Here is a 14,353-nt window from a genome sequence, read left to right as displayed (position 1 = left end):
CTTGTTGCCTCCCTCCTGCAGATTCTGAAATGGAGTATTTAAGGCAGTGACTCCAGGGTTGTACTTCAAGAATCACAGTGATTTTAAAAACAAATAAATTAATAAATAAACATTAGAAAATTGACATAAAGATGGCAGACAGCTTTATATTCTACTAAGTGAGCCTAATAAGAAAGAGCATCTATTGTCACAATTGTTCCTCTTTTTATATGTATTACTGAAGGATATTTTTACACTAAAAAATGCATGGGCAAGAACATCTCAGGTATTAGAAAAGTAATTTACATTGAACCATGAGAAACTTAAATTTCTAGAATATTTTAAAGTTTCAGGTTATTTCTAATGTGCCTGCCCCTTCACACAAATGCCAGCACAGACACAATACTTAAAAATGGGCAAATATAAAAACTATTAAGGTCAACAGCAGTCCTAATTTATACCAGGGAGACATGGGTGGCTAACAAAGCTTTACTAGTGACCTCGAGTTATTAAACCAGAATGATAGGCCTAGTTACTCTAAGTGAATTTTTAACAAGCATTTATAAGTACAGATAGAAATAGCCAAATTCTTTATCTTTATCATGTACTTGTACTATTAGATAATTAAATTTATCTGCAAACTAAAAAAAAAATTTTATAGTTTTCATACTAATATAAAGATCACAGGCTAAAAACAATGGCAAAGGTAGTGGATGTTTTCTTTCATTGTGAATATTATGCATCCACAATGAATTAGCAATTTAACAAATAATATTTAATGAATAATGAATGTTATTTATTAAGTTGCTAATGCATCCCTCATGGGCTACTAGCCAATTCCATGAGGTTTTAGTGAGGAGTTTTCATATGTGAGTTTGAACTGGTGGACAGATAATCCATAACCCACTGTAAATAACCAATTTCTAAATGCTATACTTTTAATATCTTGTCAGTATTCAGTCAAAGCACTTTATGTTGCATTCATTTTCTTTGATTTGAAATAAGTGAATGTCATACTTTTTTGTCATGCCACTTTTATCTAAGCTTATTTCTGTTTGTTAGTAATATTTAAAAAGGAGAATACCAATTTATAAAATATAAAAAATTATGTACTTCTTGAGGAAAAGTGGATCTAAAGCAGCCCCATTCTTAAATTAATGAAACTTTCTTCCATTTAGTTTCTTTTAAGCTGAAATATAAGGTCTTAAAGATCACTGATAAAGGAAAACATTAAACTTCAACACCGAGGGGCAAAAGAGCTAAGAATGTGGTTAAATGATAAGCCAATTAATAATATGATCTGTAAAAATAAATGCTAGGACCACCAATCTCATGTTACAATTAAATACCACCATTAGTTAATTAAGACAAGAGTGAAAATGTTCTCTAACCCTTGACTAAGAGTAAATAATAACATAAAATGAGGATAGAAATTATTTTAAAATGTTAAATTATAGCAAATATTACTTCCTTTAAATTCTTTCAGGTCATGAAATCAGGCACATATTACAAATTTTGCCAGAATATTCTTCACTATATATTTAAGGTTAAATGTATGAAAATTGTGCTGTTGATACATACCTTTATAAATCCAATGAAAATGTTATTTTAAAGTAGAAAATTAGGAAATCACAGCTATTTGATTGTTCAATAAAAAAACTACAGTTAGTTCAAAAGGTTCACTTATTCAGTGGAATAAAGAGTTTATAAAGAAATATACTAACATTTTAACATTCTTTTCATTCTGTATTTACTTATTTAGTTTTTGCTTGTTTGCCTAATAAATATATTTTCAAGTATTCAGTATAGAAAGCTAAAAAAGATATTTGCCTTTTCCTGTCTTTATGGGCTTTTGATAGTAACACAGATGACATCACTATATAGAAATAAATTATATAGCTGCCCAAAACACTAAAATACTTTTAGTTAATAATTCCAATAGTATTATAAGGATTTCTTAGGAAGGTCATTTTCTTTCTTCTAAAAGCATGTGTGTGTGAGAGTGTGAGTGTGTATGTGTGTATAAGTGTATACTGGAAGTAATACATTATCTCAAAAATGATTAAAGTGATTTTTAAGTACTCTATTTTAAAAAAAATAAATATTTTTATCTCTGAGTCTCCAGGTGGGTAGGTTAAATCCATTAATGTGACTTTGCTCTGACTAAAGACAAAAGAGTAAAGTAAATGCTCCTCCCACCTTAGTTACATTTCTGAGAGTAATACAATAACACAAAAACATCTTAAAATGTAAGAGCACAGTGGCAGCTTTTATTGGGCTCAACATACATAATCCACAAGGTATTTCTTTTCACTGTATTGGGAAGATTCTTTTAATAAAGAAATTTACCTCATAGGTCAGATGCATGAGTTTCCAATTAAGTGTAGCTATTCTTCTTTTTTTTTTTTTTGAGACAGAGTTTCACTCTTGTTGCCCAGGTTAGAGTGCAGTGGCGCAATCTCTACTCACAGAAACCCCTTCTCTTATGTTCAAGCAATTCTCCTGCCTTAGTCTCCGGAGTAGCTGGGATTACAGGCATGCGCCAACATGCCAGGCTAATTTTTTTTGTATTTCTTTTTTTGTTTTAAAAGAGACAGGATTTCTCCATGTTGGTCAGGCTGGCCTCAAACTCCTGACAGGTGATCCGCCTGCCTCACACTCCCAAAGTGCTGTGATTACAGGCGTGAGCCATTGGCGCTCAGCAAGTGTAGCTATTCTTAATTGATAAATTAAATTTGAATTACCTAGTCCTTTTGTTTTTCTTGAGACAAATCACATCATTTTGGTCATTTTTCTACATCCTTAAAGGGCAGAGGGCAATCCAATGAATTTTTAAGCTATTCATTACTAATATCAATTTTAAATGTATTTTGAGCTAAACATTGCAGTTAATTACACAGCTAAATATTTTAAGTACTATTTTCCCATACTATTTAAATCCCTAACAAAAATTGCAATAATTGGCAGTTGACTATAACAAGCTTAGCTTTATGACTTTGCTCAACAATTACATTAGCCCTGGCATGCAAAAATATATATATATTTTTACCCTTTTCTTGTGCTTAGGTCTCTTTCTATATTCAAGAGGCAAAAGTAGTACCATGTTATTTTGGTAATGAGAAAACAATTCTAAGCATATATAATTTGCATTATGTGCAAATTAGTTTTAATAAAAACCTGAGAAGATTAAAAAAAATGAATTCCAAACAAATGAGAATTTTTCCTGATTGATTATTCAAACTGAATTCAAATAAATCGTTATTTAAAATTTGCGTATCAATTTTTAAAAATAATAAGTGCTGTCTTTCATAATTGAGCCACTCTTTAACTTTTTAGACTTCACTATCCAGGCTTATTCATATTTCTTAATAATGTTACAGATGCCTATAATTTGAGGCTTGTTTATTGATTGTACTAATATTAAGATTACTTTACATTTTTTTTCTAAAACATGATTAGACACAAACCAGTTTATAAATGGAAGAATTTACTTACTTAACAAACGTACAATATTCTGGCCCTGATTTATTTATATGCATTAATAGGTAATTATTTTCCTAGTTTAAAAAGACACAAAAATGTCAAAGTTTTCTCTTTTCCTTCCCATACCAAGCAAAAGTATGTTTTAATCAACCAAAAATATAAATAGAACGGCATCTTTACTGAAACCTGAAAATTCCTACAACTTCCAATAACTTTAAAGAATATATAACAGAAACAATAAAAATAACACCTAAATAAGAGAGACTGTCTAGAGTGGACACATCTAAATTTGGCATGGGTGAAGCCCTGAGTACATAATTCCCCTTCATTTATGGATCTGTGATACTCAAGAATAAGTTATCTGCTCACAAAATACCTTGATGAGACAGAAATAAGCAATTCCCATTCAAAATGGGATAAAAGAAAAAGAAAAAGGGTTACCGATCCCAAGCCATTTCAAAACCCAGCTGGGCAAACTTAAGAACATTTCTAAGGCTGAGAATGATCCTCTGTGGTTTTCAGCTCTGCCCTCTAAGTCATCCTTCTTTTTTTTTTTTTTTTTATGAAAAGTAGCATGGGTTAGCAGCTGAGTCATTTTAACAATCTATTTCCTGCCTGTGCACTTTTGGGAGTTCAGTAGCCTTCTTTTACTTAATTCTGTTTCTGTCCCTTTTGGTCAAAGCTGGCAGTGTTCTACTGATTTAAAATTCTCGGAAATTCTGAGATCTCATGCGTATCATGGGAATCCACTTCATTAGACAGGAGACTTCTCCACAAATCTTTCCTGTATAATCCCATTGCTACGATTTGAATGTTTGCTTTCTCCAGAATTCAGCTTGAAATTTAGTTGCCATTGTGGCAGTGCTGACACCTTTTGGGAAGTGATTAATGCCCCAAGTTCAGCCCCCTTTTGCCCCTTCACACTTCTGCTTTCCACCATGTAATGATACAGTGAGAAGGTCATCACTAGTTGCTAGCACCTTGATCTTGGACTTTCTAGCCTCCATAATTGTGAGAAAATACATTTCTGTTCATTATAAATTACTCAGTCTCAGGTATTCTGTTATAGCAGCACAAAACAAACTAAGAAAACTATCCTCATTTCTAGCTTCTGCTTAGATAACTAATGAGACCTGTGAGTCACACATTTCTTCTTTTCAAAGAGCCTTTGTGTGATTAAATTCTCTTTTTGATCTTTCTGAGGTATCAGCAAAAGGTTGTCCAGCTGTAATCTCAGCTATCCCTCTAGAGTATGCTTTCTTGACAGTGAATCTCCATTTTAGCATTTTTCACAATCTGGATGCGTTGAAAATTTCCCAGATCATCTAGCCCTGGTTCTTTGTTGTGCAACAGTACTTCTTTCAAATGCAATTTTCCCTGGCATTTTACTGTAAGCAACAAAAAGAAAACAGGCTGCACAGTCAATTCTGCTTAAAATTTTTCTCAACTGAATATCCAAGGTCATACCTTGAAAATTCTCTTCCTATGTAACTGTAGGATATTATTCTATGAATTAAGCTTACTGACACTATATAACAAGAATCTCTTCTCTTCCAGTAACCAACAGCATGCTTCTCATTTCCTCCTGGGCTCTCATTGTAGCAGCTTTAACATCCATATTTCTACTAACAGTCTGTTTATAATTAGATATTCTCTAAGGTAATTTAAGTTTACCTACGATGCTCCTGACTTCTTTCTGAGTCCTTATGAGCAGAGTCTTTGACGTATGTAATTCTACTAACGGTCTGTTCAAGGAAATCTAGACTTTTTCTATAAGGCTCCTTAATATTCTAACCTCTATACACTGCTCAAGTCTACATTTTAAAATAATCTGTATTAGTGTTTAATTGATATAGAGGAAGGACTATTAGACTATATCTCAATACACACACACACAAACAGAGAGAGAGAGAGAGAGAGAGAGAGAGAGAGAGAGAGAGAGAGAGAGTGAGAGAACAGGCTACCAGAAAAAGCAAGTTGAAACTCTTTTGCATGGCTGAAGTTACTATTCAAAGGCAGCATTTCTTCAGGGAAGCCTCAGCTCTGTTTTAAAGTCCTTTCAACTGATTGTTTCAGGTCTGCCCATATTATCTAGGATAATCTCCCTTACTTAAAGTCAATTGATCATGAACTTCAATCGAATCTACAAAATACCTTTTGCAGCAACATCTAGGTTAGTGTTTGATTGAATAACAAAATCATAGCCTAGTCAAGTTTGTACATTATAAAGATCATGACAAGCTTAATAAACTTAAAGTTATAAAACATGTCCTTTGGGAATCCAAATCACTTCCAACAGGCAATAACAGCTGGCTTTAGACATTCCAAAACTACATTCAACATATGAAGAAAAATACCTATAAACTCTGAGAAAATTGTGTAATCAAAAGTTTTATATGAAGCCAAATATAAAAACACCAAAAAACATTCTCAGAAAATATAGCACCTACAACCTCTTCTTGGAATACAACAAATGAAATACTACATTTTGTTAAAATAGAGCCAATAAAATTGAATTAAAATAACTAAAGAATCAAGAAGCCAATGGTAAAATGGGAGGGAGAAAGGGAGAGAGGGAGGGAGGGAGGGAGGGAGGGAGGGAAGGAAGGAAGGAAGGAAGGAAGGAAGGAAGGAAGGAAGGAAGGAAGGAAGGAAGGAAGGAAACTGGCAAGCACTCGACCCATTTAAATACATCAGTCTAAAAGGTCAAACAACTGTAAGACTTGTAGGAAAGGTATAAATGTTAGAATCCTTAAAAATATTTAACTATAAGATTTTTTAAATAGGGAGATGTTTGGAAGGAGAGGTAAAATAAAGTTTGACTCTGATAATTTTCTTATTTTATTAGCAGGATGTCAGTAGAAGATATTGATAATTTAGGAAATACTTTAAGTGTCTAATTTGTAAAAGTAGTTGTTTAAAGCACCAAAAATAATATATGATAATTCCTAATAAAGCTAAACTCCCAATTCATCACGTAGTATTTTAGCCAGACATATTGCTGCCTTTGACAATTTAGAGGTTTGGCTAACAATTTAAAGGAGAAAGGCTACATACATTTATATTATCTTTCTCTATTATCCAGATGAATTAAAGACATTTGGAAATACATGTTTTTTAATTCTCATGCCATACTTTTAAAAATGAATCTGTAAATAGTACACTTTTTCTGTAATATATAAATTTGTCAGTTCAAGCTGATTTTTAGATCAAAGTAAACATTTATGAATCAGGTTATCTAATTATTTGCATTGAGGAGAAAAGTACTATTTGGGTGATATATTTCTAATGTTTGAGATATGGTAAACAGCAAATTCCTGTGTTTTGTGCATGATGTTTCCTGGAAATATAAGACAACTTGGGTTATTTCCCTTTGGGTTTCTTCTAAAAGGACAAGATTAATTGCTTGAATAAAGATAGGCTCACATAATTTAGAAATATGTATGCAGTCCACTATGCTGTATTTAATTTCTTTCATAGGATAACAAGCTTAAAGGATAATGAAAATTAGAGAACAACTATCACTATATTAATGGGGATTTAAAGAAGATTTCATTAAAAAATTATATGGAAACAAAAAAAAACAGATTAGCAGGCACTAAGATAAAATGAATTGAAGGAAATAATGAGCAGGTTGTTTTTAGTGGTACATGGCAAATTGACAGAAGATATTAGTTAAATTGATAACAAACATGAGCCTAGCATATTTTATTGTCATGAAGAAATGGGAAATTTTCATATAATATAATTCAGATAATGCATTGAAATAGTCTTTAGAAATAGAAGAAGATAGATGAATTTGACTACATTAAAATGAAAAACTACTGTCCATTAAATGATCCCCTTTCTGTCAATGTCCATTACCTTTTGAGGTGGAAACACCCTTTATAAGCATCATGTCTAAAATAATATATAATACACTGTGATTGGATCATAGTTACAATGTTCATTCTTTTCCTTTAACCTAAAGCATGATCAACAGACATTTTGTTGACAATCAGCTCTTCTTTGTGAAAAACATAACCTGTGGAGAGGCCTTCAGGAGTACTTCTTTTTTGAATATTAGTGTTGTCTTCTTGGTTCAAAGACTAGAATTAATCAAACTTAAGTGGCTCGAAAAAGTTGTGGCCAAATGGGCAACAGGGCTGTCAAGGTAAATGTGGATTCCTGAACAGGCTCATGTAAGCTAGTTGTAACCATATATAGATATAAATATTTCTGTGTATCTCTCAGTTTTAGCTATAAAAAATGTACACAGTTATTTCTCATATAAGTTATGCTTTTTAGTTTGTACACACTTGATACTCCTGGTATATAATTTAAAAATTAAGATTAAAATCAATATGATAAACCAGCCACCTGGTAGTTAAAAATATGATCCTAATAAAAAGAACATGATAAGATCAAATATACAGCCTCACTTTCTGGTCAAAATGATAACTTACAGAGATCCAATTTAATCGTTCTGCTAAATGTTGCCTGTGCTTAGGGTAATTGTTATCATCATTGGGCAGTAACACAAAGGTTTCATGAGTTCAGCATTTTTATCTGTATTGTTACTCCATGCATCCCTTTCATGACAGGCTAACAGCTGTTTCTCTGATGATTTACCCTGAAATCTAGTATGTTGATTCTGATTTTTAAAGGGACGTTTATGTTTCAAGCAGCATCAACATGTTTTAGGTAGGATTACAGTTGAAAGTAAAAAAGGGGTATCATTTTTTCCCTGAGAAATGCAGCTGCCCATTCATTTATTTTGTCATATGATCTGCTACTGATCTGGTATTAAAAAAAAATGTTTTTCCCTATATTTACTCCCATGAGGTTTAGATCAGTATTACAAACTAAAAAATAACATCTACTTCTCAATTGTGTAGCATTTTCCCTCAAAAATCTTGACATTATTTTATCTAACTTGCAGATTAATCACCAAGGATTAATCACCAAGAACAAATATGTGAGAATTATTGTATTTATACATGTAATGTTTTGAACAAAATTGTCATGTTACTGATTTAAAATACCAAAAATATAGTTCAAATTTTTTTTTTATTAGTCATCCTGAGAAATTTGGAATAAGCTATTCACATTCTCTCATTTGGTGACTCTTATGAACTCTGAAATATATTTATAAGAAAGCTGTCTTTAAGAAGGAATTTATTGTTGAACAATGAAACAGAATGGATTCTTTGTGGTAAGCTAACTGGTCCATGAAATAATTGAATCCATGATGTTACTTTTCTTTAATATGCTCCATTCAAAAGAGCTTACTGGCTAAATATGAATAATACTTAAATTTTTTAATAATAGAAATTAATGTGAATGATACTATTATCCTCTTTCTGGAGAGGCACAGTCATGTGGGGAAACTTGAGAAATTATTATAGCAAACTAAAACATAGAATTTTTTACACAGCACCAAGATCTTAATATTAATTACATTTGGAAGCAGTTGATGGAAATTATATTTACTCATTTATTAACTGTAGCCTTAGATAATTATTTTAGGTTAAAAATTCAAATGAAAGACATTATACATTCTTATAAATTATACAAATATATTTATTTCCATGAAGCATTCCTTTATTAGAACATTTCATTTAAAAATTCAGGGCAAAATACGCTGTTTTAAATTCCTTTATAATAAAGTCAAGATAATTAAAATTAAAATTTTGAAACCTGAAGATGGCTTACAGTTTACATTTATTAGAGAAAAATTTAAATGCTGTCAAGAATGTTGTCAACAAAACAAAATGTTAACTCATGAGAGCAAAAACCTAAAATAATTCATTTATTGATTGAGCAATCATGTGATAGACAGTGTGTTTATGTTTGATAATAGGGATAAAAAGATAGCAAAATGGGTCTTCCTTTCATGGAGATGATGGTCTATTGGAATATGAGACAAAGAGATAATAAAGAATAAAATGAACAAAAACAAAATAATTATTACTCATGTAACACAGGTAAAAGACATAGTGATATGAGAGAAAATAATATAGTAAATGGAAGAAGCGTCAACTACTTAAGGCAGGTTTATAAGAAATTTCTTTCATAGAAATTGAAAGCACAAGCATATTTTTAGGGACACAAATACCAAATACTGGTAAGGTCAAATTCACAACATCTGGCATCAATTAAAATTACCAGGCATGCAAAGAGGTAGAAAAATACAACTCATAATAAGGAGAAAAATAAATCTAACCAGATCTTCAAATGACACAGATGATAGATGTAATAGACAATGATATTAAATCAGTTATTATAACTATATTCCATATGTTCAAGAAGTTAAAGTTTAAACATGTGAAGTAGAAACATGAGTGCAATAATGACTAAAATTAAACTTCTAAAAATGAAATATATAAATCTGAGATGAAAAACACACTTGATGGGATTAATGGCAGATTATACACTGCAGAAGAAAGGGAAGTGAAATTGAAAATATAGCAATGAAATCTCTGCAAATGAAACAGGGAAAACAACTAAAAGAATAAACAGAGTATCAGTGAACTGTGGAACCAACATTATATAGCCTAATATATGTGTAACTCAAGTTTCCTAAAGAAGTAAAATAGATAGATACAGAATAGAATATTTGAAGAAATAGTGACCAATTTTCCAAATTAAATAAAAATTAAGAGCTCATAAGTCCAAGAAGCTCAACAAACTCCTAGCATAAGAAACATGAATGAAACTACAGATAAATTATAATCAAACTGTATAAAACTTGTGATAAAGAAATAATCTTTAATAAATCCAGACAAAAAATATATTACATACAAAGGAACAAAGATAGGAATTAGAAACAATGATATTTCAATATTTCCTTTAAAATAATTGAGAGAACAAGTACATTGAAAACCAGCAAGAACATAGAATTGAATAATACTACCAATAACTTAACTAAATAGACATTGACAAAACATTTCAACAAACAACAACATAATATACATTCTCCTCAAATGTACACAGAATATGTTTCATGACTGATTAAATTTTGCATTAAAAAGTCTCAATAAATTTCAAAAGATTCAAGTTATATTCAATATGCCCCAGGACTAAAATGGAATTAAGTAAAAAAATATATATATATATATATTTTTATATATACATATATTATATTATATTATATATTATATTATATAAACACTCTCCTAATATATATATTAGTGTTTTCTGTGTGTTGAAGGGATGCACTGATCTCAGTGCTGCCTTATTATAAAAGTAAATAAAACCATACAAAACTCAGCTGATGCCTGCCCACAGAGGGATCACTTAAATTACCCCTAACTAGAAGGGAATGGCAGATCCAAGCAGTCTGAATTTGAATTCGTACCAGGCTCGCCATCATGGGTTAAAGTGCTCTCGGGCTTCAAGTAAACCTTTAAAAAAGTCTAGGCCATGAGGATTAAAACTTTTAGGCAAGTCCTAGTGCTGTATTGGACCCAGAGACAGTGTATTGAGGGGAAATGGGACCCCTACTGAGATACCAGCCAGGGTGGTTAAACGTAGTGCTGACATCAACCCTCTTTTAACCCCAGGCTGCACAGCTCATGGCTCCAAAGAGACCCCCTTCCACTTCTTGAGGAGAGGAGAGGAAAGAGTGGGAAGGACATTGCCTTGCTTCTTGGATACCAGCTCAGCCACAGCAGAATAGGGTACCTGTCAGACTCACGAGGCCCACTTTCCAGGTTGTAGCTCCCAGACAACATGTCTAGATACACTCTGAACAAGATTCATCACTTGCTAACTAAAAAGCCCTTGGGCTGAGTAACCAGCAGTGATACCCAGTTATTACACTGAGAACCTTGAGTGAGACTCTGAGATTTGCTGGCTTCAGGTGAGACTCAGCATATTCACATCTGTGGTGACTACAGGGTGAGACTCCTTCCACGTGAGAAGAGCAGAGGGAAAAGCAAATGAGACATTATTTTCCACCTTAGGTACCAACCAGCTTGACCACAGAGGGATATAACAACAAGTGTGCTCTTGGGGTCCCCAATTCCAGGTCTTGGCTCTTGGATAGCTCTTGACCTGTATTCGGCCCAAGGGGAGTCCACTGCCCTGAAGGGTAAGTCCCGAGCCAGACAACATTCACCACAAGCTGACTGAAGAGCTTTTAGGCCTTAAAGGAATATTGATTGTAGTCTGTCAGTACTTCCTGTGAGCCTGTAGTGGTGGTGGTCATAGGGTGAGGCTCCTCTGCCTTTGGGAAGGGGAGAGAAGAATGGGAAGGACTGCATCTTGTAGTTTGAGTATGAGTTCACAGGTAGACAATTTAAAATAGCTGTGCTGAGGAAACTCAAAGAAATTCAAGGTAACACAGGGAAGGAATTCAGAATTCTATGACATAAGTTTAACAAAGGGATTAAAATAATTTTTAAAAATCAAGCAGAAATTCTTCAGCTGAAAAATGCAATTCACATGCTGAAGAATGCATCAGAGACATTTAATAGCAGAATATATCAAGCAGAAGAAAGAATTAGTGAGCTTGAAGGCAGGCTATTTGAAAATACACAGAGGAGACAAAAGAAAAAAGTAGGCCTCAGAAAGTGGATAATAACAAACTCCTCCTACCTAAAAGAGCATGTTCTAACCTAATGCAAGGAAATTAAGAATCTTGGGAAAAAAAGGTTAGATGAAATGCTAACTAGAATAACCAGCTAAGAGAAGAACATAAATGACTTGATGGAGCTGAAAAACACAGCACAAGAACTTTACGAAGCATATACAAGTTTCAATAGCTGAATCAATCAAGTAGAAGAAAGGATATCAGAGATTGAAGATCAACTCAATGAAATAAAGTGAGAAGGCAAGGTTAGAGAAAAAAGAATGAAAAGAAATGAAAAAAGCCTCCAAGAAATATGCGGTGATGTGAAAAGACCTAATCTATGTTTGATAGGTGTTTTCCCACTGAATGCAATGGGGAGAATGAAACCAAGTTGGAAAACACTGTTCAATATATTATCCAGGAGAATTTCCCCAATCTAGCAAAGCATGCCAACATTCAAATTCAGTAAATGCAGCAAATACCGAAAAGATATTCCTCGAGCAGGGCAACCCCAAGACACATAATCTTCAGATTCATGAGGGTTGAAATGAAGGAGAAAATGCTAAGGGCAGCCAGAGAGAAAGGTTGGGTTACCCACAAAGGGAAGCTCATCAACAAGCCAGAATAAAGTGTGGGCCAATATTCAACATCCTTTAAAAAAAAGGATTTTTAACCCAGAATTTCATATCCAGCCAAACTAAGCTTCATAAGTGAAGGAGAAATAAAATCCTTTACAGACAGGCAACTGCTAAGAGATTTCATCACCACCAGGACTTGCCTTACAAGAGCTTCTGAAGGAAGCACTAAACATGGAAAGTAACAATCAGTACCAGCCACTGCAAAAACATACCAAATTGTAAAGATCATCAACAAAATGAATAACTGCATCAACTAATGAGCAAAACTACCAGCTAGCATCAAAATGGCAGGATAAATTTTACACATAACAATATTAACCTTAGCCCATGTAAATGGGCTAAATGCCCCAATTAAAAGACACAGACTGGCGAATTGGATAAACAGTCAAGACCCATCGGTGTGCTGGATTCAGGAGACCCATCTCACATGCAAAGACACTCATAGGCTCAAATAAAGGGATGGAGGAAGATTTATTAAGGAAATAGCAAACGAAAAAAGCAGGAGTTGCAATCCTAGTCTCTGATAAAACAGACATTAAACCAACAAACATCAAAAGAGACAAAAAAGGGCATTATATAATGGTAAAGGGATCAATGCAACAAGAAAAGCTAAGCATCCTAAATATATATGCATCCAATACAGGAGCACTCAGATATATAAGGCAAGTTCTTAATGACCTTCAAAGAGACATAGACTCCCAGACAATAATAGTGGGAGTCTTTAACACTCCACTGTCAATAATAGACATATCAACAAGACACAAAATTAACAAGGATATCCAGGACTTGAACTCATATCTGGACCAGGCAGACTATATAGATATCTACAGAACTTTCCACCCCAAATCCACAGAATATACATTCTTCTCAGCATCACATCACGCTTACTCTAAAATTGACCACACAATTAGAAGTAAATCACTCCTCAGCAAATGCAAAAGAATGGAAATCATAACAAACTGTCTCTCAGACCACAGTGCAATCAAATTAGAACTCAGGATTAAGAAACTCACTCAAAACTGCACAACTACATGGAAACTGAACAAACTGCTTCTGAATGACTACTGGATAAACAATAAAATGAAGGCAGAAATAAAGATGTTCTTTGAAACCCGTGAGAACAAAGACACAACATATTAGAATCTCTGGGACACATTTAAAGCAGTGTCTAGAGGGAAATTTATAGTGCTAAATGCCCACATGAGAAGAGAGGAAGGATTTAAAATCGACATCCTACTGTCACAATTAAAAGAACTAGAGGAGCAAGATCAAACAAATTCAAAAGCTAGCACACCACCAAGGCACATGTATACCTATGTAACAAACCCTCACTTTCTGCACATGTACCCCAAAACTTAAAGTATAATAAGAAAATAAAAATAAGAAAAAAATAAAAACAACAAAGCATGCCTATAGAACCTATTAATAGAAAATAACCTCAAAAAGAAAAACCTTTATTGGCTTAAACCCCTTTAAGTAGAAGTAGAGAAAGAGATAGGGTTAGAAAGTTTATTAAACAGCATAACAGAGAACTTCTCAAACCTAAAAAAGGTATCAACATTGAAGTACAAGAAGGTTATAGAACACCTTTAGGCATTTAATAATCAAACTCCCACAGGATGAGGATAAAGAAAGGATCTTAAAGCCAGCAAGAGAAAAGAAACAAATAACATATAACAGAGCTCCAATACATCCCACA

At 33.1% G+C, this 14,353-nt stretch overlaps 1 protein-coding gene across 3 annotated transcripts in view; it reads right to left on the bottom strand.

Annotated features, from left to right (window-relative positions):
* Positions 1–14,353, bottom strand: part of IQCM (IQ motif containing M) — a 495,919-nt gene that overhangs the window by 86,980 nt on the left and 394,586 nt on the right. The window lies entirely within an intron of this gene.

The sequence above is a fragment of the Callithrix jacchus genome, chromosome 3 (assembly GCF_049354715.1).
Source record: "Callithrix jacchus isolate 240 chromosome 3, calJac240_pri, whole genome shotgun sequence".
Classification (NCBI taxonomy): Eukaryota; Metazoa; Chordata; class Mammalia; order Primates; family Cebidae; genus Callithrix; species Callithrix jacchus.
This window is presented reverse-complemented; position numbering and strand designations above follow the sequence as displayed.